The sequence below is a fragment of the Bos javanicus genome, chromosome 16 (genome assembly GCF_032452875.1).
Source record: "Bos javanicus breed banteng chromosome 16, ARS-OSU_banteng_1.0, whole genome shotgun sequence".
In the NCBI taxonomy this organism is placed as follows: Eukaryota; Metazoa; Chordata; class Mammalia; order Artiodactyla; family Bovidae; genus Bos; species Bos javanicus.
The window spans coordinates 79,308,921-79,333,718 of record NC_083883.1 but is presented as its reverse complement, the minus strand read 5'-3'; the positions used below and the strand labels follow the sequence as shown (position 1 = coordinate 79,333,718).

At 44.5% G+C, this 24,798-nt stretch overlaps 1 non-coding gene across 1 annotated transcript; it reads left to right on the top strand.

Moving 5' to 3' along the window:
• Positions 1-23,710: 23,710 nt before the first annotated feature.
• On the top strand, positions 23,711-23,782 carry TRNAG-ACC (transfer RNA glycine (anticodon ACC)). The gene has a single exon. It is a non-coding gene; the product is annotated as a tRNA-Gly (tRNA).
• The last annotated feature ends 1,016 nt before the right edge of the window (positions 23,783-24,798 follow it).

Genomic DNA, 24,798 nt, shown 5'->3' with positions numbered 1-24,798 from the left:
CATATGTATAATTTGAGTGTACAGGCAGCATCCCTTTAGTGACTGACTTGTAATAGAATCCGAAGTTTCTTCCCTATTACAATATTCTTGGGAAGTAGTCTTCCCATCCTCTAAGATATGTGGGTGCTCGCTGTCTATCATTTTTGGGGGTGCTTGAAGGAACAGATTCTGATTTTGGAGGGGCCACTAGAAGCTCAGGATGAAACTGTACATTGTTACTCTGTTGTAAACATTATACAAACCCTCCTCTTAGGCATCAGTAAAATATTCCCCAAGTGATTTGCAACTGCAGTCATAACTCTTTAGACACAATTAAAAAATAAGTATTCCATTCTTGGAACTCACAAGGCTGGGGCACGTTTTGAGACTTAGGTATTTTCTGGAAATGCAGGGTGGAATGATAAAGAATCCTGGCGCAATTTTATTGACAAGGGAAAGGTAGTACTTTTCTGTAATGAATAAAGTTACTTCCCAGTTTCCTACAAAGTATTTCATTGTTCTCTCCCAATGTAGTCCTTTGCTCTTCTGAAGACAGGGCTGGATAGCAGGCGAACAGAAAGAAGGGCAGAAAAAGGAGAAGAAAAAAGAATTAAGAGTCTGACTGGTTAGGGCAGAATGAAATCTCTCAGACTAGTTTTCTCAATGCAAGAGAGCTTATAAAAGCAATTTTCCCCTTTCAAAAATGACTCTGTATACCTGTGGCAGATTCATTTTGATATTTGGCAAAACTAATACAGTTTTGTAAAGTTTAAAAAAAAAAAGAAAAAAAATGCCTCTGATCATGCTGAGTCAGGCTGATGCTAGGTTAATATCTAAGCCACTGGGTTCTGTTCTCTGGGAGGTTCAGGGAATGATTCACCAACAAAGGTGACTTCCCAACGAAATAATCTGACTTCTCTAAGTTTCCCAATCTATCTGGAGGGAGTTGATCATTAGCAGTTGCTGGTGTGAAAGGCCGCTGTCACTTCCTAATTGTAGTGACTCAATTAGTGACTCAACTCAGGCCAGGTCAGAAGGAGGCGGGTGGCTGGTATGTGAGGCCATTTCTAAATGATTCAAGTCAATCAAAGTTTAATTATCTATTTAAAAATTTTAAATTATGAACGTATGATAACACATCCACAGGAGAGTTGGAAATACAGAGCAAATTTACATGTAGCTCCACTATATATTACAGTTATGTTTTAAGTAGATAAGGTTTTTAGTTGGAGTTTCAATATCAAACTCTCAAAAATTAATAGAATGAACATATAGAAAAGTAGAACAATATAGTAGACCTGAAGAGCACCACGAATATTTATTTTTAAAGTCTTCATTGAATTTGTACAGTATTGCTTCTGTCTTTTTTTTATGTCTTGGTTTTTTTGGCCACAAGGCGCGTGGGATCTTAGTGTCCTGACCAGGGTTCTGCCTGCTCTGGAAGGCCAAGTCTTGACTGTGGACTGTCAGGGAAGTTCCTAATTTTATTTTTAAGATTCAGTTTAATTTCAGGTTTATAAATGCACTCAAATTTCTTAAACTTCGGTTATATAATAACCTATATTGACAGGAACGAATCCACAAAAAGATCCAAAAGGCAGTAACATCAACTCACGATGCTGGAATTTTCAACTCCTTCATATCTCCGGTGACACAGAGGGAAGCAGAATGAGTCAGGAGACTCTGGAAACTCGGCGTGAGGTGTCTCCGAGATGACTAATATAATTTGGTCATGAATCGCTCCAAAGTAGCTGGTAGAAAAAGAAATCCAGACAAAGTCATTATGCAGACTTTACAACCTTCGGAGCGTCTAGGCCCGAGGCTAGAAAATAAAAATGGACCTCATTTGTATGCAACCAGCAAATGGATGAATTAGCTCCTTAAAAAGCTTTAAAATTGTCACGTTTAAGTAGACTTGTTCCGTTTGAGTTGGAGAGGCAAACGGGAGTCGATCACAGTCAGTGTCTGGGGAAGGTGGAGGCTGGTGTCATGTGCATGGAATTCCTGTGCATTTTTCCCTTCACCTGCCAGACATTCTTAAGTAAAGCACACATATTCCTGCAGCTAGATGTGTGCTTCTTTAATCTTTATTTTTTGACTGATGGGTGGCCCCTCCTTGTTTGACAGCTGTGGCAGAGGGGAGATAGAAGAGGAGATAATTAAAAAAAAAATTATTATCAATATACAGTTGATTTACAATGTTGTGTTAATTTCTGATGTACAGCAGAGTGACTCGGTTATCCTTATCTGCATGCACTCTCTTCCGTAGTCTTTCCTGCCGTGGCTGTAGTTCCCTGTACGTGCAGCGGGATCGTATTCATCCGCCCTGTATGTAACAGTTCGCGTCTGTCAATCGCGCACGCCCAGTCTTTCCTCCCCCACTCATCATCTTGGCCACCGCAAGTCTGCTCTCTGTGTCTGTGAGTCTGACTCTGTCACAGAAGGCCCATTTGTGCCATATGTTAGAGTCCACATACAAATGATATCGTACGGTACTGCTCTTCGTCTTTCCGACTCACTTTACTTAGTATGATAATCTCTAGGTCATGGATGTTGCTGCAGATGGCATCATTTCATTCTTTCTTCTGGCTGAGCAACATTCCATTGTATACATGAACCACATCTTTTTTATCCATTCATCTGTCGATGGACATGCAGGTTATTTCCATTTCTTGGCTGCTGTAAATAGTGCTGCTATGAACGTTGTGCATACCTGTTTTTGAATTATGATTCTGTTTAGATACATGCCCAGCGGTGAGATTGCCGAATCAGAGGTAAATCTGGTTTTAGTTTTCTGAGTAGCCTCCACTGTTCTCCACAACTGCTGCACCGACTTACATTCCCACCGACAATGCAGGAGGGTTCCCTTTTTTCCACACCCTCTCTGGCATGCATCGTTTGTAGATTTTTGATGATGGCCACTCTGTCTGGAGTGGGATGATACCTCATTTTAGTTTCAATTTGCATTTTTCTAATAATTAGCAATGTTGAGCGCCTTTTCATGTGCCTGTTGGCCATTTGTATGGAGAGACTAGCTGTTGGTAATCCAAAGCGTTAGATGAAAACTCAGAAATCACAGAAGGGGTCTCTAAGAGCTCTTAGTCTCGTCCAGAAATATGAGTTATTTATTGTCAGGAGCACAATATCATTAACACATGTCGAAGAGTTGGACAACACGACTAAACCAACTGAGCACCTACAAATAAACACCATTGTGAGTGAAGTCGCTCAGTCGTGTCTGACTCTTTGCGACCCCATGGACGGTAGCCTGCCAGGCTCCTCTGTCCATGGAATTTTCCAGGCAAGAATACTGGAGTGGGTTGCTGTTTCTTTTTCCAGGGGATCTTCCTCACCTAGGGATCAAACCTGGGTCTCCCGCACTGCAGGCAGATGCTTTACCATTTGAGCCACCAGGGAAGCTCTGTAGCACCTTATGAATCAGCATAGATTGAAAGCTATGTGCATCGTATCATAGAATCTGAGAGGCTGGCCGGGTTCAGATGACTCTAGCTTCTCTCAGGCCCAGAGAAGGTAAACTTTTGCCCAAGAACACACAGCTAGTAAAGATTCATACCTTTTCATCTCCTGAGTTTGGAAATAAATGTTTTCAATTAGAATATAAGATTTTCCTCCTTTGAGTAAGAAATGAAATGAGACAATTTCTGTAACTCTTTCAAAATCAAATAAGATCATGAGTATTTTGCACAGTCCGGTTTCATTGTATAAATTTGTCTTCATAATCCGTGAAGTTCTCCAAATAACCTGTTGTGTTTTATATTACTTCTTTCATTACTACCACTCAGACACACTGCAATTTTTTCTGTGTGGGGGGGAGTAAAATTTTTATATTACCCTTTTACAGTGCAGGCTAATTTTACCTCAACCACTGTGTTTTTTTTTTTTATATAATTTAATCCAGCATTAAAAGGTGTGGATTCTTTCTGTCATCTGACAAATCTCTTAAGAGCCTCTGCTTTTGAGCAGTTCCCACGAGTCCCTTTTTTTCTCTTCCACTTTAATCTGTAGATTTTTCCAGGTGTTGGAGCATGGCAAGCCCAACCAGCCACGGACACAGGGCGGGGGTGAGCTCGGCAGAAAGGGAGCTGGGGATGAGGAGGAGCTAAGGCTTTTCCGGGAAAGGAGGGTGGGAGGCTCACTTGTTGATTCAGCATCTCTGGTTCCTTAAAAGAAGCAATGTGTATAGCCTTCGCTTTACGGCGTCAGGAAAGAAAACTTTGCTTCTCAGCAAAACTGGTCCCTGCCTACCCCCCACCCCTCATCCCCATCCTTTAGAAAGGAAGCAAAGCTTCTGAGTCCATGGAAGTAAATGTCTGACACCCTAGGAAGAGTTCACATCCTGGTATAATAGGTGTCAGAGCCTTTCTGGTTGTGATGCGGGCAGGCTGTCCAGGGACAGAAAAGTCGAGGTTTCCTGAAGCAAGGGGACTGGGGCAGAAGATGTGAGACAGGGTCGTGGGAAAAGTCGAGGTTTCCCGAAGCAAGGGGACTGGGGCAGAAGATGTGAGACAGGGTCATTGGAGGCAAATTCCCTTATTTTACGATTTGCTCGTGGCTGTTCTGGTTGTCTTTGTCTGTGCACAGAAGTTCTACAGCTCGTGTCCTTCCTACATACCACACCTGTGTGAGAACCACGGCCCACTCTGTGACGCTCCTGGCATTCTACAGCTGTTCAGTACGCACCTTTGTATCTTTTGCTTCCTTTCTCAAAACATAATCTTCCCCAGCTCTACCCAACACATCTAAGCTTGTCAGGAGAGATGGCTGAAAAGAGCATTTACCTTGGCTAACGTTTCACTTGGAAGACTCCTCTTGATTCTTTATTTTTTCCAAGACTGAGCATTAGACAGCCCACTGTCAGGATAAAAATGTTTCTAGCCAGAAATGGAGGTGAATACAATGAGATACCAACTCCCACCGGTCAGAAGGGCCATCATTAAAAATTCCACAAATAACAAATGCTGGAGAGAGTGTGAAGAAGGGAAACCCTCCCATACACTGTCGATGGGAATGTAAGCTGGTGCAGCCTCTGTGGAAAACAGTATTGAGGTTCTTAAAAAACTAAAAATAAAGTTAACATGTGATCCAGCAGTCCCACTCCTGGCTGAATATTCAGTTCAGTTCAGTTCAGTCGCTCAGTCGTGTCCAGCTCTTTTCGACCCCATGGACTGCAGCACGCCAGGCCTCCCTGTCCATCACCAACTCCCGGAGCTTGCTCAAACTCATGTCCATTGAGTCGGTGATGCCATCCAACCATTCCATCCTCTGTTATGAGACAATTTCTTCTTCTCCTGCCTTCAATCTTTCCCAGCGTCAGAATCTTTTCTTGTGAGTCAGTTCTTCGAATCAGGTTGGCCAAAGTATTGGAGTTTCAGCTTCAACATCAGTCCCTCCAGTGAACACCCAGGACTGATCTCCTTTAGGATGGACTGGTTGGATCTCCTTGCAGTCCAAGGGACTCTCAAGAGTCTTCTCCAACACCACAGCTCAAAAGCATCAGTTTTTCGGCACTCAGCTTTCTTTATGGTCCAACTCACACATCCATAAATGACTACTGGAAAAACCATAGCTTTGACTACACAGACCTTTGTTGGCAAAGTAATGTCTCTGCTTTTTAATATGCTGTCTAGGTTGATCATAGCTTTTTTCTAAGGAGCAAGTGTCTTTTAATTTCATGGCTGCAGTCACCATCTGCAGTGATTTTGGAGCCCCCCAAAATAAAGTTTCTCACTGTTTCCATTGTTTCCCCGTCTATTTGCCATGAAGTGATAGGACCAGATGTCATGATCTTAGTTTTCTAAATGTTGAGTTTTAAGCCAGTTTTTTTCACTCTTTTCTTTTGCTTTCATCAAGAGGCTCTTTAGTTCCTCTTCTTTTTTATGACAGCCATAAGAGTGCTGTCATCTGCATATCTGAGGATATTGATTTTTCTCCCGGCAATCTTGATTCCAGCTTGGGCTTCATCTAGCCCAGCATTTTGCATGATGTACTCTGCATAGAAGTTAAATAAGCAGGGTTACAATATATAGCTTTGATGTACTCCTTTCCCAATTTGGAACCAGTCCATTGGTTAGGACAGTCAGGTTCTAACTGTTGCTTCTTGACCTGCATACAGATTTCTCAGGGGCAGGTAAGGTGGTCTGATATTCCCATTTCTTTAAGAATTTTCCACAGTTTGTTGCAATCCACACAGTCAAAGGCTTTAGCATAGTCAGTGAAGCAGAAATAGATGTTTTTTTGGAATTCTCTTGCTTTTTCTCTGATCTAATAGATGTTAGCAACTTGATCTCTGGTTCCTCTGCCTTTTCTAAATCCAGATTGAACATTTGGAAATTATGGGTTCATGTTCTGTTAGAGCCTAGCTTGGGGAATTTTCAGCATTACTTTACTAGGGTGTGACTTGAGTGCAATTGTGAGGTAGTTTGAACATTCTTTGGCATTGCGTTTCTTTGGGATTGGAATGAAAACTGACCTTTTCTAGCCCTGTGGGTGGATTTTATTCAGTCACAAAAAAGAATAAAATAATGCTATTTAGCAACGTGAATGGACCTAGAGATTGTCCTACTAAGTGAAGTAAACCAGACAAATACCATATGATATCACAGCGTTAGCAGCTCAGCTGTGTCTGACTCTTTCTGACTCCATGGACTGCAGCATGCCAGGCTTCCCTGCCCTTAGCTGTCTCCCAGAGTTTGCTCAAACTACACTATACTTCAATTAAAAAATAAAAAAAAGAAATGGGAGTGTGACACCCACGGAAGGCAACAGAGAAAGAAGCTGCTTCTGTGTCTCTGTTGTAACTCTCTTTGCTTGCTTGATTTCTGCCGAAGAATGACATTTTGGCATTCCTCGGGAAATTCACACCACTGAGGGCTTTCTTTTGCTCTTCTTTTTTAAATTTGTAATTGTTTAGGATGTGCACACATTAGGAGGGGCAGGGCCTGATTCCCGAATGCAGTGCATCCTTGGCAGCCAGTCAGCGCACCGAGGCTGCTGTGGTATCACAATCGCGTCCTGCTTTCAACAGCTTCCTCTTCCCTTTCACGGAATTGGAAATGAACTCAGCTGGGATACTTCAGCCTCAGCAAGCGGGAAGTGGTAACTTAAGGAAAACACCACGACAATAATGAATTTATTCCCCTGTGGTTAGTTGAGCTAAGGGGGACAGCTCTAGAGACAGCCATCTAACTTACGGAGCACCTAACATCATTACTTAGTGGTTTAACTGGAATCTTGTGATCTAATTGAAAATTTCTACCTTCTTATTCTGAAATAATTTACAAGAATAGTGCAAAAATGGAACGAGAGTATACCCTTCTGCCAACTTCTCTCAGTGTTAACGTGTTACCTGAGCATGATGCCGTGTTCAAAGCTGGAGAATTTACGTGGCGTTAATTCCGCTCAGCCATCTTCTGACCTTAGTTATATTTGCTGACTGTGATCTGTTTCAGGCCCAGGGTCCCGTCCAGGATTAGACTTTCCATTTAGTGGTTGAATAATGATTTTTAAAGATTGCTGCACACCACCTACATATTTAATTTTAACTTTAATTTTGTTTTAAAAAGCAATTAGGAAACTTGAGCATAACAATGTCATAATTACAGTAAATATGTCCAAGCCTGATCGTGATCAAATAACTGCCCTGATGCGCTTATTCCAGGTAGAAAGGAAAACGAAAAGTCAACATTTCCCCGAGCACATTCACTTCTCACCCACTTTAAATGGAAAGTGCTGTTAGAGTCACAGGAGAATTCGCCAGGCCAGCACTTCCCATGGTCGACTGGGTCAGAAGCCAAATTAGTATTGCCTCCTATTTTTAAATCATTCTGATGCTTTCCAGTATTATTACCTGACTCCTGTCTTTATCCAAAAGTAGCCTTGGGTTTACCCCTCCAAAACGCTTTTTAACTCCTTTTGCTTTGACATATCAACTGTTGACATTCTCAGCTTATATGAAGGTAGGTGGAATTTTAGGATACCAGTTGTGTAATTAACACTGGGTTAATTAATATTCTAAGAAGTAGATTGGTTCCAGCTGCAAAGAGCTGAAATCTTATAGGAAAGGGACTATATATTTGTCTACAAGTTGATTAAGCTGTGTATGTTAGAGTGCTCCAGAGAAACAGAACCAATAGGGTACACGTACATACGCATTCATGCACACACACGTATTAATACATATACATATTCTCTCTCCTCCCTCTATAAATATGGGGCTTCCCTGGTGACTCAGATAGGAAATAATCTGCCTGCAATGCAGGAGTCCTGGGTTCAGTCCCTGGGTCAGAAAGATCCCCTAGAGAAGGGAATGGCAACCCGCTCCAGTATTGTTTCCTGGAGAATTCCATGGACAGAGGGGCCTGGTGGGCTACAGTCCATGGGGTCGCAGAGTCAGACACGACTGAGCAACTAACACTCCACAAATATGTATATGCTTTATAATACATATGTGTATATATACACTCCATAGTACTTTCTACACACACACACATATACACACATGCATTTACTGGGGCTTCCCAGGTGCCCCTAGTGGTAAAGAACCCATCCGCCAATGCAGGAGACGTGAGGGACATGGGTTCAGTCCCTGGGTTGGGAAGATCCCTTAGAGAAAGGAATGGCTACCCATTCCGGGATTCTTGCCTGGAGAATCCCATGGACAGAGGGGCCTGGCAGGCTACAGTCCATGGAGTTGCAAAGAGTCAGACATGACCGAAGCCAGTGAACAAGCATACACGCATATTCATTTATTTTAAGGGATTGGCTTGCATGACTACGGAGGCTGCAAAAGCCAAGACCTGCAGTTAGCTGGCTGGAGACCCAGGAGAGTCGATGCTTTAGTCCAAGTCTAAAGGTCGAAAAGACCTATGTGGAGCTCCACAGTCAGGCGGGGAGTTTCCTCTTCCTCAGCCTTTTGTTCTGTTCAGGATGAGATGTGGACGGTGGGCCCACCCACCCTAGGAAGGTGGGAGCCTCCCTCCGTCCTGCCCCAGCACCCCCAAGCCCCTTGATTGTCTTCTCCGCCACAGGAGTGGGGGATGCCCACTGCAGACACCCCCATAGTTCCTTTCCTGCACTCCTGCCATGGCCACTACTACCGCCAGTCCAGAAGCATTGCTGAGAAGTCCACTCTTCTGGGAGTCAGGGTAGAGCTGTGACTATGGGAAAGTCACTCAGTGGCCCTTGGTTCCTGTTTTCCGAAAAATGAAGGGATTGGAGGAGATGATGGCACAGAAATCTTGCAGTTTTCTAACTCTGTGATTCTTCTCTCATTCTGCTTCTTGCTTCTTCTGCATTTTATCCATTCTCCTACCTGCTTTGGGTGCCACTGAAAAAGCGTCTTCATAAGAATAGATCCTGGCTGTTGTTGAAGCTCGTTCTTCTCCCAGGCCTAGTGGACGAGTCAGTGGATCCTGCCAGGTGAGCCCAGCTTTCCTTTTTTCATGTCTGTCTTTTTCCAGATGTGTAGATGTGTGAGGTTTGAGTAACCACCTGAGAGGTTCTTCGGTGGGGGTGGGGGTGGGGGTGGTGGTGGGAGCAGGAGAAGGGGCGATTTTTCTGAAGTTTTTCTGGAGCTCAGGTGTTTTGTAAGATTAATCTCTGGAGAGATATGGCTTTGTTCTAATGACGGCAGCACACGAAATGCTTCTCAAAGCGCTCTCGTATCTTATCCCACTTTATAACACGGAACGTTACTCGTAGGGAGAAGAAAAGAAGATGAACGCCATTAATTTTTTTTTCTGATGTGAGTCATTTTTAAAGTCGTTCTTGAATTTGTTGCAATATTGCTTCTGTGTTTTATATTTTGGTGTTTTGGCCACAAGGTATGTGGGTTTCCCTAGCGGCCCAGATGGTAAAGGGTCTGTCCGCAATGCAGGAGACTTGGGTTTGATTCCTGTGTTGGGAAGATCTCTCAGAGAAGGGAATGGCAACACACTCCAGTGTTCTTGTCTGGAAAATTCATTCCATGGACAGAGGAACCTGGAAGGCTACAGTCCATGGAGTCAGATACGACAGAGCAGCTAACACTTATGTGGGATCTAAGCTCCCTGACCAGGAATCGAACCCACATTCTCTGTATTGGAAGGGGAGGTCTTAACCACTGCACTGCCAGGGAAGTCCTCTTAAATTTTGTATACAAACAAAAGGTAGCTTTCTCCTCAAGCTTCCATGGAGAAATTTTAAGCAATTAGCACAATACTCTTACTCCCTGAAGAGGTTAACTTGGCCCAGAAACTGGATGCAACTGGATTTTTTAAACATCTGTATAATTTAAAAAGGGACTATCTATAACATTTTAAGATCTGACCTTATTTATGATTTATGCTTTACTTTTTTCATCACGTTTTAGCACAATTTAAAATTTTCTTTAAGACCAGCTTGTTAAGTGCCTACAAAGAGAAATAAGCTTCACTAATAAAAGCCAGAGAGTTTGTCTTCTGGAGTAAGCACAGAAGAGTTGACAAAAGGATCTTGACTGTCAAGGATCATTTAAAACCAATGAATTAAAAATCAGGAGGTCAGGGAGAGTCGCACAAAGATGATAAGGCTCTCTATATTTGTCTTAACAAAGGCAGCATTAAACCAGAGTGATTTTCCCCTGGTTCTTTTTCCCCCACCAGGGAGAAACGTGAAACTCAATTTTACCCTTGGTTGAGAAGGTGCTAATTTGTCTGACAAGTTGTTGGAATCCGAGGATGCTCAAGGTATCCTTGACGTCTCAAACCTTCATGCCGAGTGAAGCATGCTTTCAATGCGTCAATGTTTGGGAGGTTTTCTATATCTCATTAGGTCAGAACAATATAAACTGCATGAATGCAAATGGGGCGCAACTGTCCCCTCGCAAAGGCGAAACCTTCAACGTGTTCTAAGCAAGGCAATTTTTGAATTACCCTCATTCAGTTAACTATTTTATTCGACATCAAGTCTATTCTTTTATATCCTAGAGGACTTGAACAAACTTTTCCTCCATTTGCTGCCTGTTCTTGGAGGTGTGATCTTCAAATCCTCCCCTTTATTGACCGCAGTCTCGAGTGTTTATCAAGAAGGCTCCTAGGAGGGAGAACCATGTAAATATGAAAACGTTAATTCCTTTTCTTTTTAATTGTGTATTTATTGATTTTTTTTCATATTCTTTCTAAAGCCAAGAATTATCTGTGTGAATGACCTTTGCATGTTAAGTAAACCCCAGCCGGCAAACTGCTGCATTGTCAGGAGAAAAGTCCTGCTGCCAAAGAAGACTTTCCCGGCCCACAATTCACCGAAGTTGCACAGCTGATAGGAATAACCAACACTAACTCTTACTTTGAGCTCGGCACTTTTCTAAGCGCTTTTACTCGTATTACCTCGGGTAATCCTCACAATAACCCTGCGAGGTGGGAAGTATTGTTTCAGCTTTACAGCAGCGGAAAAGCGATGACTAAAATAGCATCGCTGTGAAGCAGTGGAGCCAGGCCCACCTCAGACGGCCTGGGCTCAGAGTGCAGCCCCGGCTCCCGTGCCGCGCTGCTGTTTCTCACCCCTGACCCTTATCTGGGAGTGAGAAGGGATGCGGGCGCTGGTTAGCACCCTGCGGGGTGGTGCCGGGAAGAATACCACTGCAGCTGAGAAAAGCTCCCGTCAGATCTGCTTGTAGCTGAATCCTTAAAAAACAAAACTGTAATCAAATTTTAAAATTTGCAATAACATTTAACCTTTACTTGTCTTTTTTTTTGACCAGTATTATGTATTATGTAACCTGGAGTAGGAAATGGCAACCCACTCCAGTATTCTTGCCTGGAGAATCCCATGGACAGAGGAGCCTGGTGGGCTACAGTCCATGGGGTTGCAGAGTAAGACACAACTGAGAAACTGAACATGTATTATGTAAAGACTGAAATCTTGAAGCAGTCCTTTAAGATAATAAAGAGTTATTAGTTACCAAGTCCCTACTGTGTGGGCAACATCTTTCATTCATTTCACCTGCATAATAATTTCCTCATGTGGCTATGGCCGTTCACATTTTGCATAGAGGAGTATGAGATTCAGAAGTACTCCCAAGGCTCCATGTTACATGAAATACTGGCTGTTTTCCCGTATTCCCTCTTTTCAGCTTCATCAGTAGTGAACCTCCAGATTACTAACTGGATGTAAGAACACCTGGAATAAAGATTACTTTTAAAGCATTCCTTGCAGTTAGGTGTTACCATGGGATAGCGTTCTGGCCAATGAGGTGTTTGCAAAAGTGTGCAACTTCAGAGACGTGTCCTTAAAAGTGAGACTGTATCTCTGACCCTGTCCTCCAGCATACTTCTTTCTTCTGGCACAACACAGATGTGATGGCTGGTGCTCCAACAGCCATCTTAGGTTGTGAGGAGACAATCATTACTAAGAACTGAAAAGCCCTGACAGTAAAGATTCTCCAGTACAGAACATGATATCAGCTCTGGACCACTTACCTCTGGAGTTCTTTTGAATGAAAGAGAAGTATAATCCTTTATAGTGGTTTAGCCAATATTGTTTGCATAGTTCTACCTGCAGTTGAACCTAATTCTGATCAATATATTGTATTTCCAGTATCTCTGTTTCTCAACTTGTCATGCGTATTCAGATTACCTGGCGCTCTTATTAAAGTGTAGATTCTGACTCAATAGGTCTGAGATGGGACCTGAGGATCTGCATTTCTGATAAGCTCCTCAGTGATGCTGAAACTGCTTGCTGGTCCATGGACCACACTTGCAGGAACAAGGTAGGAAGAGGTAGTTCCAAAATCAGTTCCTAGGGCTTTCACGTAGCAAGGTCCACACTTGTTTCCTTATGTCTAGCAATCTCCCTTAGGGCTTTCACTTTTATAATTTCTCCTTATACCCAAACTATCATAATCATAGTTTAAACATGTAATGCTTCAATGACTTGTTTCCTTAGCATCTCTAGGGTACAATGTAGGCTCTCTATGCAAAATATACTTGATTCAGGTGAGGTTGGCATGGTGTGAAACCAAAGGGATGGTGGCAGGGTTTATGTGCTAATTTCAGTTTATTTAATGATTTAGTTGCATGCACAGGCACAGTTAATTGTCTTCTGATTGATTTTTGAAGAGGACTAAATGTCATGAGTTAACAGGAATAATACAGATATGAGAATCTGATAAACAATCAATTATATTATGTAAGCCATCATTATGACTTCCCAGGTGGCTCAGTGGTAAAGAATCTACCTTCAAATAGGAGTCACAGGTTCGATCACTGTGTCAGGAAGATCCCGTGGAAAAGGAAATGGCAACCCACTCCAGTATTCTTGCCTGGAAAATCCCACGGACAGAGGAGCTTGGTGGGCTACAGTCAACGGGGTAACAAGGAGTCAGACAGGACTGAGCAACTAAACCATCACCACCAAGTCATCATTCTAGGCTAACTCAGTGGTCCTCATCCTGGATTATAAATGAGGCTCTGATGGGGGATGTCTGGAATTTCTGTTGCCAGACTGGAACCGGGCCAGTAGACCTGAGTCTCTAGGGGTGGGTCCCAGGCATCACTGCTTTTCAGAGATTCCCAGGAGATTTCACTTTGTAACCAAGTTTACAAACCACTGACCTAAGTGGATTTTTTCATGCAAAACTCCAGATATATTTAGAAAACCCTTCAACCCTTAAAATAAATATCGAATGTCAGATGATTTTTCTTGGAGTTTCTTTTATCTGCATCAAGAGTTACAACCTACTTATTTGAACATCTTCGTGCCTGGCTTGTATATGTACTTTGGAAGTATAAGAAGTCATTTGTTAAAGTGGTCAAAGTGATCCTAAAAGTGCTGATATCTGTCAGGGGCATCTCTTCATGTTTTAATGTTTGTTGGAACACGCATTCTTGAAGAAATCGACAGTCGTATACACGCAGAGCCCGGTCTCAGGTGTGGGTGCTGAGAGGCTTGCTTTGCCCCTCCAGGCACCCCATAACCTCCTCCCCTGCTGACTTCTTTGGACAGCATCCTGGTGCGTGCCCTGCACTCCCGGGTGGCATAGGCCAGTGGGCAGTCCCGTTTGCCCACCCCCAGATCTACAGGGTGTGTACTAAGTTGCTCAGTCGCGTCCGACTCTTTGCGATCCCATGGACTACAGTCCGTGGGATTCTCCAGGCAAGAATACTGGAGTGGGTTGCCATGCCCTCCTTCAGAGGATCTTCCCAACCCAGAGATGGAACCCGCGTCTCTTACGTTTCCTGCACGGGCAGGCGGGGTCTTTAGGAACCCTCGTGTCTTATGTCTCCTGCACGGGCAGGCGGGGTCTTTACCACTAGGCCCCCTGGGAAGCCCGGTCTAACGTGTAGGAGGAAACTAGAGCCGCTTCTCTCTTGGCTCTCTGCACGGTTTGCTCAGTCTCCTGCTGTGCCGCGCTGGAGGTCAAGGTCGCCTTCCAGGTCACCTCCTCCACTGGCACGCACACACTTTGGGTCCCAACCTCCCCCTGTCATGCCTGGAAGCTGAGCCAGGCAAAGACTTGTGACTATTGGTCCCAGGGTCCTGCACAGTCCCTACTGCTGACCCGACCTGCACACCCAACTTTATCATGATCTCTGCAAAAACAAACCCTCTGAAAACTCATCCCACTGGACTGTGCCTTTGGAGCTCTGATTGATAGAATGGAAAGTTGCTCAGTCATGTCTGACTCTTTGCGACCCCATAGACTGTAGCCCTCCAGGCTCCTCTGTCCATGGGATTTTCCAGGCAATAGTACTGGAGTGGATTGCCATTTCCTTCTCCAGGGATCTTCCCAACCCAGGGCTTGAACCCGGGTCTCCCACATTGTAGACAGATGCTTTACTGTCTGAGCCACCAGGGAATCTATTGTCTCTGATTGATAGGGTGCCTGATAAATGGGAAGGTGAGAAGTCTGTCCTGAGCACATGCCAGTGACCGAGGCAGAGGCTGGGAGGAGGCCCTGGGCTGCCACCCGCTCTAACCCATCCTGGGACCCATGGCCAACGTGGAGAACGGGTGTAATTTTCTTTCAGAAGCATTTTTTTGCCTCTGTTTTCACAGGTGAACTACAAGTTAAATTCTGTAATCTGATTACCATTGTGTGATTTAAAAGCACCAATTCAAGGATGCAGATGACACTACCTTTATGGCAGAAAGTGAAGAAGAACTAAAGAGCCTCTTGATGAAAGTGAAAGAGGAGAGCGAAAAAGTTGGCTTAAAGCTCATCATTCAGAAAACGAAGATCATGGCATCCGGTCCCATCACCTCATGGCAAATAGATGGGGAAACAGTGGAAACAGTGGCTGACTTTATTTTTCTGGGCTCCAAAATCACTGCAGATGGTGATTGCAGCCATGAAATTAAAAGACGCTTACTCCTTGGAAGGAAAGTTATGACCAACCTAGACAGCATATTAAAAAGCAGAGACATTACTTTGTCAACAAAGGTCCGTCCAGTCAAGACTATGGTTTTTCCAGTGGTCATGTATGGATGTGAGAGTTGGACTATAAAGAAAGCTGAGTGCTGAGGAATTGATTCTTTTGAACTGTGGTGTTGGAGAAGACTTGAGAGTCCCTTTGGATTTCAAGGAGATCCAACCAGTCCATCCTAAAGGAGATCAGTCCTGGGTGTTCATTGGAAGGACTGATGTTGAAGCTGAAACTCCAATACTTTGGCCATCTGATGCGAAGAGCTGACTCATTTGAAAAGAGCCTGATGCTGGGAAAAATTGAGGGCAGGAGGAGAAGGGGATGACAGAGGATGAGATGGTTGGATGGCATCACTGACTCAATGGACATGGGTTTGGGTGAACTCCGGGAATTGGTGATGGACAGGGAGGCCTGGCGTGCTGCGATTCATGGGGTCACAAAGAGTCAGACACGACTGAGTGACTGAACTGAACTGATCTGAATTCAAGGATATCACTTTTTAAAATTTATTGATTTCCCCCTTTTTTAATTGGGATATAGTTGCTTTACAATGTTGTGTTAGTTTCTGCTGTACAGAAAAGGGAATCAACTATACCCGTACATATATCCCCTCTTTTTGGATTTCCTTCCGTTTAGGTCACTGCAGAGCACTGAGTAGAGTGCTCTGTGCACACAGTAGGTCCCATTAAATTATCTGTTTTCGGCACAGTCGTGTATACTTGTCGGTCCCAGTCTCCAAAATCATCCCACCCTGCTTTGCCCCCTCTGTGTCCATACATTTGTTCTCTATGTTGCGTGTCTATTTAGGCCTTGCAAACAGTAAATTTACTTTTTTCTGTAAAAAAATTCTGAAGTGCTTCATAATTTTCAAAGTTTTCACACATGTGATCTCATATAAGCATGGCCTTTATTTCTCCTGCTTTCCACACGGCTCCCTCCGGAGTAGTCACTGTTCTCAGTGCTTGCCCCGTGTTTGTCTATGGCCACGTCTCAACTCATCTTCTCACTTCTTAGAATTCAAGGTCTAGATCAAAGGCTGTCTCTGCCATGAAGTTCTCCCTGATTTGTCTCAGGGGAGTTGTGGTGTTTGTACTCAGTAAGGATGGTAAAGTATTTCAATCCGTGTCTGGAAGGTGATGAGCAGTATGTGTTAGCTAGTTTATAATAAGGGTTTCTCTGGGGGCTTAGCAGTAAAGACTCTGCCTGCGACGCAGGAGCCACAGGGGACACAGGTCCAATCCTTGGGTCAGGAAGATCCTCTGGAGAAGGACATGGCAACCCACTCCAGTATTCTTGCCTGGAGAACCCCATGGACAGAGGAGCCTGGTAGGCTATAGTCCATGAGGTCACAAAGAGTCGGACAAGACTGAACGACTTAGCACCGCATGCACGAGCAAGCACTTAATCCCACCGTGCCTCAGTCTTCTCATCTGTGAAGTGGAGATAATAGTGCGCCTCATCCTTGCAGGACATTGAGGTTTAAATGCATCATCATGTTAATCGTCTGGCACCACACCTACAACATTGCCAGCGTCCAGTAAATAGTGTTATTAAAGGAAGCACAAGACTGAAAAGCAAGCAGCCCATGGGGAAGACCACAGATGAAGCGGAAGTGCTGCAGTTTCATGATTATTGTATGAAAGGTTTAATACGCTGAAAAAAAATCACAGTGAAAAAGCATACTCCCGATAGATAAGGAAAGCATTTTGAGGTTGAGAGTTATGCCAGGACAGGGTATCCTTGTATAAAACTGCTCTAGTGATGTGAAAAAGATTCATATAGTCTATCTCTCTCCAAAGGGTATGTCAGAGATGAGATTTACACTTCCTAAGTGTTGTGGAGGGTGATACGTGTCATTTATTTGCGTGTCAGTAACTCTATAATCATCGCCATGGAGGACCCGCGCACTTCTCGCTGACCTCCTGTCTCTGCCCTGGACATTCCTCATTACATACCAGATGTGCACTCTGATGTACGGCCAAAAACCTGGGTGCCGGGCACTGACGGCGTGGAAGAGACAGGGCGCGTCCTGCCGTGATTCATTCTAATTGCACCCAAATCTAACTAATGGGGGCGTCAGGGCGGTCGAGGAGGGAGAGGAATGTGGCTTCTCCTTCTGCATTTCTTTTTCCAGAGGCTGGCCCCAGAGAACTGTTGGGACTTGATAGCCACAATCAATAGCTTGTAAAACAATAAGGTCAGCATGGTAAAGATTCAGATTTTCTGTCTCCACCTGGAATGGAAAGAAGCCTGGTGTGCTGAGCCATTGAGGTGAGTCTGACCTTCGCTGGCTGACTGATGAGAGACCTGAGCAGAGGACGAGATAGACGAATAACCTAGGGAAGAGGTGGTTGTAAATATGATATCTGCACGATCCTCGTCTTTATTCCGGGAACACACAGCATTGTTATTTTGCTGTTGTATTAAAAGAACAGCTCAGCTGCAGTAAAACAGCACCTTCTTTAAGAAGGTTCAGAAGTGGAGGACCTAGACTCATATGTGTGATTTCTGAGGAAGGTGTCCTCAAATGTCTTTATAGTAATACCTTTGACTTAATTCCATTAACTCACTCATCTTTTCCTAAGTTCACCAAAAGTTGTATTTTAAAGACTAGGGATTAGTATTGTTTATCTCAAAATTCTAAGTGGAACTGGTAGTTCAGAGGTCAGATTTTTCTATATTTAAAACACACACTGGAAAAGGATATGAAAAAGAATATATATATATATCTGAATCACTTTGCTGAAACTAACACAACATTGTAAATTAACTGTACTTAAAAACATACACACTGAAGGAGTATTGTAGGTCTGCTTATTTCTAAATCGGGCTGCTCTTAGAGAAGTAGCTATTTACACTGAATCTCTGCAAAACATTTTCGAATTTGATTAGAAAGTATGGAGGAAAGAAATTGCCTGGTGAATTAAATAACTGTTTATCTCCAAGATAAGAGGCTGTTTCTATCACGCAGATGCAGATAAGCTGAGATTTGAAGTTCCACATCAGCTATGGTCTGAAGAAACCCAATTTTCTGTATTAAAAATGTCTTTAAAAGTTTTCTGAAAATGTGTTAGTATCAGTGGCTTACAAAGATTTCCTGGTGATAAAATCACCCCCACCATCAATTCTTTTGATGATTTGAGGGTAAACAACTAGGCATATATAAGCTTCTCAAATAAATGCAGATTTAAAAATTGGTAGGAAAAGGTCTTCTTAGCGTGCGTAATGCATTTGTTGAAGACAGATAATTGGAGGACGAGTTCAAGGTGCTCGCTGAAGCTAAGAGGATCAGAGGGAGCCGCTTTGAGATATAAGGAGGTTGAGGTCGCAACACCTTGGGGAATGGAGACTACTTTGGATGAAAAAGAAAATGCAGAAAATGAAACAAAATTGACTTTTACGTTGAATACAATTGTAGTTGAATTTATGGGGAGGTCCTGCTCAGTATGATAGAGTCGGAGTTTATTTTCTGAACATAAGTAAATCCCAGTCCTCATCTATCTCTACAAACCCAGACTTTCTCTTGCCAGGCAGCTTCTGGGTTTAAGTAAATATTCCAGACGACCTGACAGTGTGGGGTACAAGCTGCCTTGACGAAGGTAATGACTTTGTAGACTTGAAGATTTTAAGATGTGATTAGCTGTGATGGACATGTAAACAAGCAAAGTTATCTTTGTTTCTCAAAGTCTGCCTTTATGCTGGTAAGTATTCTGGCATTGAGAAGGGGACCTGATCAAAGGAAATTTCAAAAAAATGGAAAGTATAAATTATTTAATAAATAAAAATGCAAGCAACTATTGAACAAAAGCTCCACTCTGAAACTGCTGAGGCTAGGTGCTTAAAATATTTGGATTGTGTGTGGTTATAGCGACACACAAAAATCTAGATTTTTGTTTTCTAGATTCATATGTCGATCATCTCTTTTCCCAAAGGAGATAAAATAGTAATCACTGAAAAGAGGTGCTTTTGTGATACTCATGTGGATCCCTCCCAGCTAAAGCATTAAAACATTTATGATATAATTGGAATTACAAATATCATAATTATAATATTTTATACATTTATAGTTATAAATTTATAAATAGTGCCAGCATCACCTCTCATTGCAAATATCTCATAGTCGCTGTTAAGAGCCTTATGAGAATGCTGCTACTTCTAAGACAGGCATTTCCAATTTTGTAGATTTTTTAAAAATGCTGCTTTGCCTGAATGTGAAAGGCTGGGGTTTTCCTCTCTGACCACAGAGTGCGTCCTCCAATCTTCTGAGTGTAGTAACTGACAAGTTGAACATCCTTCGCTTCTGTGTTGTTGCTCGGTCACTAAGTTGTGTCCGCCTCTTTGTGACCCCGTGCACTGCAGCACACCAGGCTCCCCGGTCCTTCACTGTCTTCCCGAGTTTACTCAGGTTCACGTCAATTGAGTTGGTGACGGTATTTAAACATTTCATCCTCTGCCGCCCTGCTCCCATTTTGCTTTTAATTGTTCCCAGCACCAGGGTCTTTTCCAACACCGTGGCTCTTCTCATCAGGTGGCCAAAGTACTGGAGCTCTAACCTTTTTCTTTGCTTTACTCCTGTTTTTACAGACAGGGCTGAAGAGCTCCTGGTGGCCTCCTGCAGCTGGAATCTGCATCTTCCCAAATGTCCTGTGTTTGGGATCATCTGGAGGTTAAAGCTCACTTGGTCAGCTTGTAAAGAAGACGTCCTGCGTTTTAGCTTGAGTTCTATATTGATTAGCTGCTGCTGCCGCTAAGTCACTTCAGTTGTGTCCAACTCTGTGTGACCCCGTAGGCGGCAGCCCACCAGGCTCCGCCGTCCCTGGGATTCTCCAGGCATGAACACTGGAGTGGGTTGCTATTTCCTTCTCCAATTTATGAAAGTGAAAAGTGAAAGTGAAGTCGCTCAGTTGTGCCCAACTCTTAGCGACCCCATGGACTACAGCCTACGAGGCTCCTCTGGAGTGGGGTGCCATTGCCTTCTCCATATTGATTAGAGTATTATCTAAAAGATACTAGTTGATGTCATGAGAAGTAAGACAGTATAACTGAATCACTTGTCTTTTAGCTGACAGATCTTGATAAGTATGTCATAATGAGACTGACACCATTCCTGCCCTCAGGCAGGAAGAGAATTGAGATCCGAATTTAATAAAATACAACCCGTGTGTTTTAGGACTGTGTGCTGGCACGGAAGAGGGAGTGGTCCACTGTATGTTTCAGAGGGAGGCAAGTGATCTGAAAATTCTCAGGGGTGTTGACTGAGCTGCATCTTGAGGGACCAAGTCTGTGGGTGCACAGCAGAGCTGGACGTTTAGGGAAGAAAAGGCAGGGAGACCAACTAGGTGGATGTGAGAGACACTGGAAGTCCTCAGGGTGACGACCCCTACAGACAGGTGACTCTGCCTCTCAGAGCGGGGAGCAGGCTGCTCCGGCAGCCCAAGTTGAAGTCATGCTCCTGATAACGGTGGTCTCCACTCTGCCTTCCCCGAAATCCTGCCACCTGCAGTCCTGACTCTTCCTTCCTCTGAGCAATGTCCTCTCCTTTCATTCTGTGCTTCCCCACTCTCCCTCCACTCCATCCTAAACCTGAGATGGAGAGTGAAAAAGAAAGGGCTTCCCTGGTGGCTTCCCCACAATCCTGCCACCCACAGTCCTGACTCTTCCTTCCTCTGAGCAATGTCCTCTCCTTTCATTCTGTGCTTCCCCACTCTCCCTCCACTCCATCCTAAACCTGAGATGGAGAGTGAAAGAAAAAGAAAGGGCTTCCCTGGTGGCTCAGATGGTAAAGAAGCCGCCTACAATGCAGGAGATGCAGGCTCAGACCCTGGCTCAGGAAGATCCCCTGGAGGAGGAAATGACAATCCCCTCCAGTATTCTTGCCTGGAGAATCCCACGGACAGAGGAGCCTGGAGGGATACAATCCAGGAAGTCGACAGCCAAATCATGATTTGAAGGATTGCATCATTGGTTCATATTGACCTTGTGTTACAATGATAGTTATGCCCCAGGTTTATTTTGATATATTGGATAAAGTAAAGTCATCTGAGCTTTTATATTTACATATTTAAAAGAAATGGGGGGAAACCAATATTTTAACTTCCAGAAAAAGAATAAGTCTGTGCCACTTCTCCCGAGCACAGTGTAATATGACCTATGTGATACTGTGATCTAATGAGGCCTGAAATGATGGAAAACACCGCATGCTACATAGTAATTCAGACGAGTCGCTCGCTCGTGGTGGCCCCGAGACTGGCAGACACTCAGAGGAAAGGGAGCTCTTCCGTCCCCACCGTCCCCAGCTGTGACCCGACTGTCGGGCGGCCCGCAGCTGCCCTACCTAGCTCCTCAGTCTCGGCTGTGCCCCTCTGCCTTCAAGAAAATTATTCTCTCTTTCTTATTATTTTCTTTCCTTTAATGTATCATCTCCCCTTCTTCTCTGGTCTCAGTAATTAGCTTACTAACATATGATGACTCAAGTTTTCTATGCCTGTTTTTTCATCCAAATGAATGTCACTTGCTGCTCATGCGAATTATTTTGACTTTGTGCTCAGTCGTGTCCCACTCTTTTGTGACCCTTTGGATTGCAGCCCGCCAGGCTCCTCTGTCCATGCAATTTCCCAGGCAAAAATACTAGAGTGGGTTGCCATTTTCTTCTCCAAGGGATCTTCCTGACCCAGGGATCAAACCTGTGTCTCCCATGTCTGCTGCATTGCAGGCAGATTCTTTACCCACTGAGCCCTGGCACTATAAAATAAGCATGTTTTAGGTTGGAATATGGTCCAACCTCCTACAAATAGAGGCAGCCTTTCTTTCAGTGCATCTTATTTAAATAAAGCAAGAGCACAAAACATGTTTTACCTTTAAATCATTAGTCAGCATGAAACATTCTCGGCTACCCATTCATAAACTGTCTTATAAGACGGTGGCGTCTCCTGACCTCGGTTCTGGACCATGCCTATCTTCCAACTGAACCTTGACATTTCCCCAGGATATTGCTTCTCTGGGGGGCAGGCTGAAATGGTGGCAGCACTTTCCTCACATTCTGCGTGGTTCTGGCCTGGGACAGGAGCACCCTGGGTGATCGGTGGGCAGCTGTGACCTGGTGCCCAGTGCTGTGTACCAGAGCCTGCCTTCTGCCTCTTCTCACCCCTGATGTCAGCATCTCCAGGTCACTGCCCCCCATTCATTCTGTCCAGCTTTCTGCTTTGACATCAGACTCACAGTGTTTGCCGAGCGTTTGCCGACGGCAGAGGACATGGCTGTTCTCGAGGGTGTTTGCAAATGTACTTCAGATTAAATGACGGTGTTGGCTGCCTGCTGTGTGAGTTCAGGCCACCTCCAAAGTGCCAAGTTATTACTCATGCTGCTGCTGCTAAGTCTCTTCAGTCGTGTCTGACTCTGTGCGACCCCATAGACGGCAGCCCACCAGGCTCCCCCGTCCCTGGGATTCTCCAGGCAAGAACACGGGAGTGGGTTGCCATTTCCTTCTCCAAGGCATGAAAGTGAAAAGTGAAAGTGAAGTCGCTCAGTCATGTCCGACTCTTATCGACCCCATGAACTGCATCCCACCAGGCTCCTCCGTCCACGGGATTTTCCAGGCGAGAGTACTGGGGTGGGGTGCCATTGCCTTCTCTGGGGCTATGGTCCATGGGGCTGCAAAAGCGTCGGACACGACTTAGCATTTGAGCACATGTTGGGACTATATGGATTTAACAAAAAAATTTTTACTGTAAATTTGGATGAGGAGATCCAGTAAATCACAGAATGAACCAGCAAGAAGGAAGCAGAGTCAGAGTTCAATCTCCTGATCTTACAGAAAAGGCACTGGAATGGCAGAGAGGAAATAATGCCTTGGAGTCAGGTCTGAAAACAACAGGTCACATCAGGTCATAACAGGGGCAGTGGGGAAATGACGCGTACTGTCTGAGCTTTAACTTCCATTCCATTTTTATTTATTTTTATTTAAAAATATTTTATTGGCGTACAGTGGATTTACAATGCTGTGCTAGTTTTGGATGGACAGCGAGCTGAATCAGCTACACATATACACATATCCACTCTTCTTCAGGTTCTTTTCCCGTGGACGTCATTGCAGAGTGTTGGGGTAAACAGCAGCTTCTTGTTAGTTATCCACGTTATCCACAGCAGTATGTGTGCGTCAACCCCAGTCTCCCCGTTTATCCCTCCTCCCTCCTCCCCGCCACCCCAGAAACCATGAGTTTGTTTTCTACGTCTGTGACTCTGTTTCTGTTTTGTAACTTCATGTGTGTCACGGTTTACATTCCACATACAAGGGATTTCATGTATCTGTCTTTGGTTTACTTCACTTGACTTCCCTGGTAGCTCAGATGGTAAAGCATCTGCCTACCATGCGGGAGACCCAGGTTCAATCCCTGGATTGGGAAGATCCTCTGGAGAAGGAGATGGCACCCCACTCCACTACTCTTGCCTGGAAAATCCCATGGACAGAGGATCCTGGTGGGCTACAGTCCGTGGGGTCGCAAAGAGTTGGACATGAATGAGCAACTTCACTCACTCACTTCACTTAGGATAATCTCTAGTTCCCTCCATGTTGCTGCAAATGGCATTATTGTTCTTTCTAATAGCAGAGTAATACTCCAGTGTATACATGTACACATCTTTATCCATTGCTCTGTCGATGCGTGTTTAGGTTGCTTCCACGTCTTGACTGTTGCAGACAGTGCTGCTGTGAGCACTGGGGCGCATGCACAGAAGCCCCAGAGCTGCCGTCCTGGGTGTCGGCCCCTTGCTGCCCTCTCTCTCCCAGCGGCTGGGCAGCAGGGAGCCCTGCCTGCGGCCCATACACCACCGCTGCCGCACGGGGTTGTTCCAGGTGATAGTCATCAGCCTGTTTATCATCAAAGTGATACCGACCAGGTCTTGGCTCTCTCCCATCAGTAGAAACTGACTAGAGGCCAGACAAGAAATCCAGGCCATGCTTTATGGGGGCCCCTGCTGCAGCAGCGTGGAGTGGGGTGGGGGGGCAAGAACAAACAACAGGCTCCCTTGCTTGCTCTCTCCCTGGTGGGGGAGCGAGGCGATCTCGTTTCTTACATGGGGTGATGGCTGGCGGGGGTGTCCAGGGGTCCAGTCACAGGGTGGTTTAGGTGGTCCCCCCACTCCCCCGCCGGTGGTGGTGAGTGCAGGGGGCATGCGCAGTTCCCACTGCCTGTTTTTGCCCCAGACTCTCCAGAAGCGGCAGTTGGGTTTTTTTTTGTTTGTCTGTCTTTGTATCTTTTGGCCCAGAATTTCCCCCAGCTGCACATACACGCAGTATTTTTAGTCCCGTGTAGTTTCTTTGTATCTTGTTGCTGGAGGAGAGGTGTGTCCAGGAGCAAGCAGTGTGCAAAGGGTTGCGGGTTCCAGCTCCTAGCCTGTCTCAAAGAGTAGGGTACTTTAC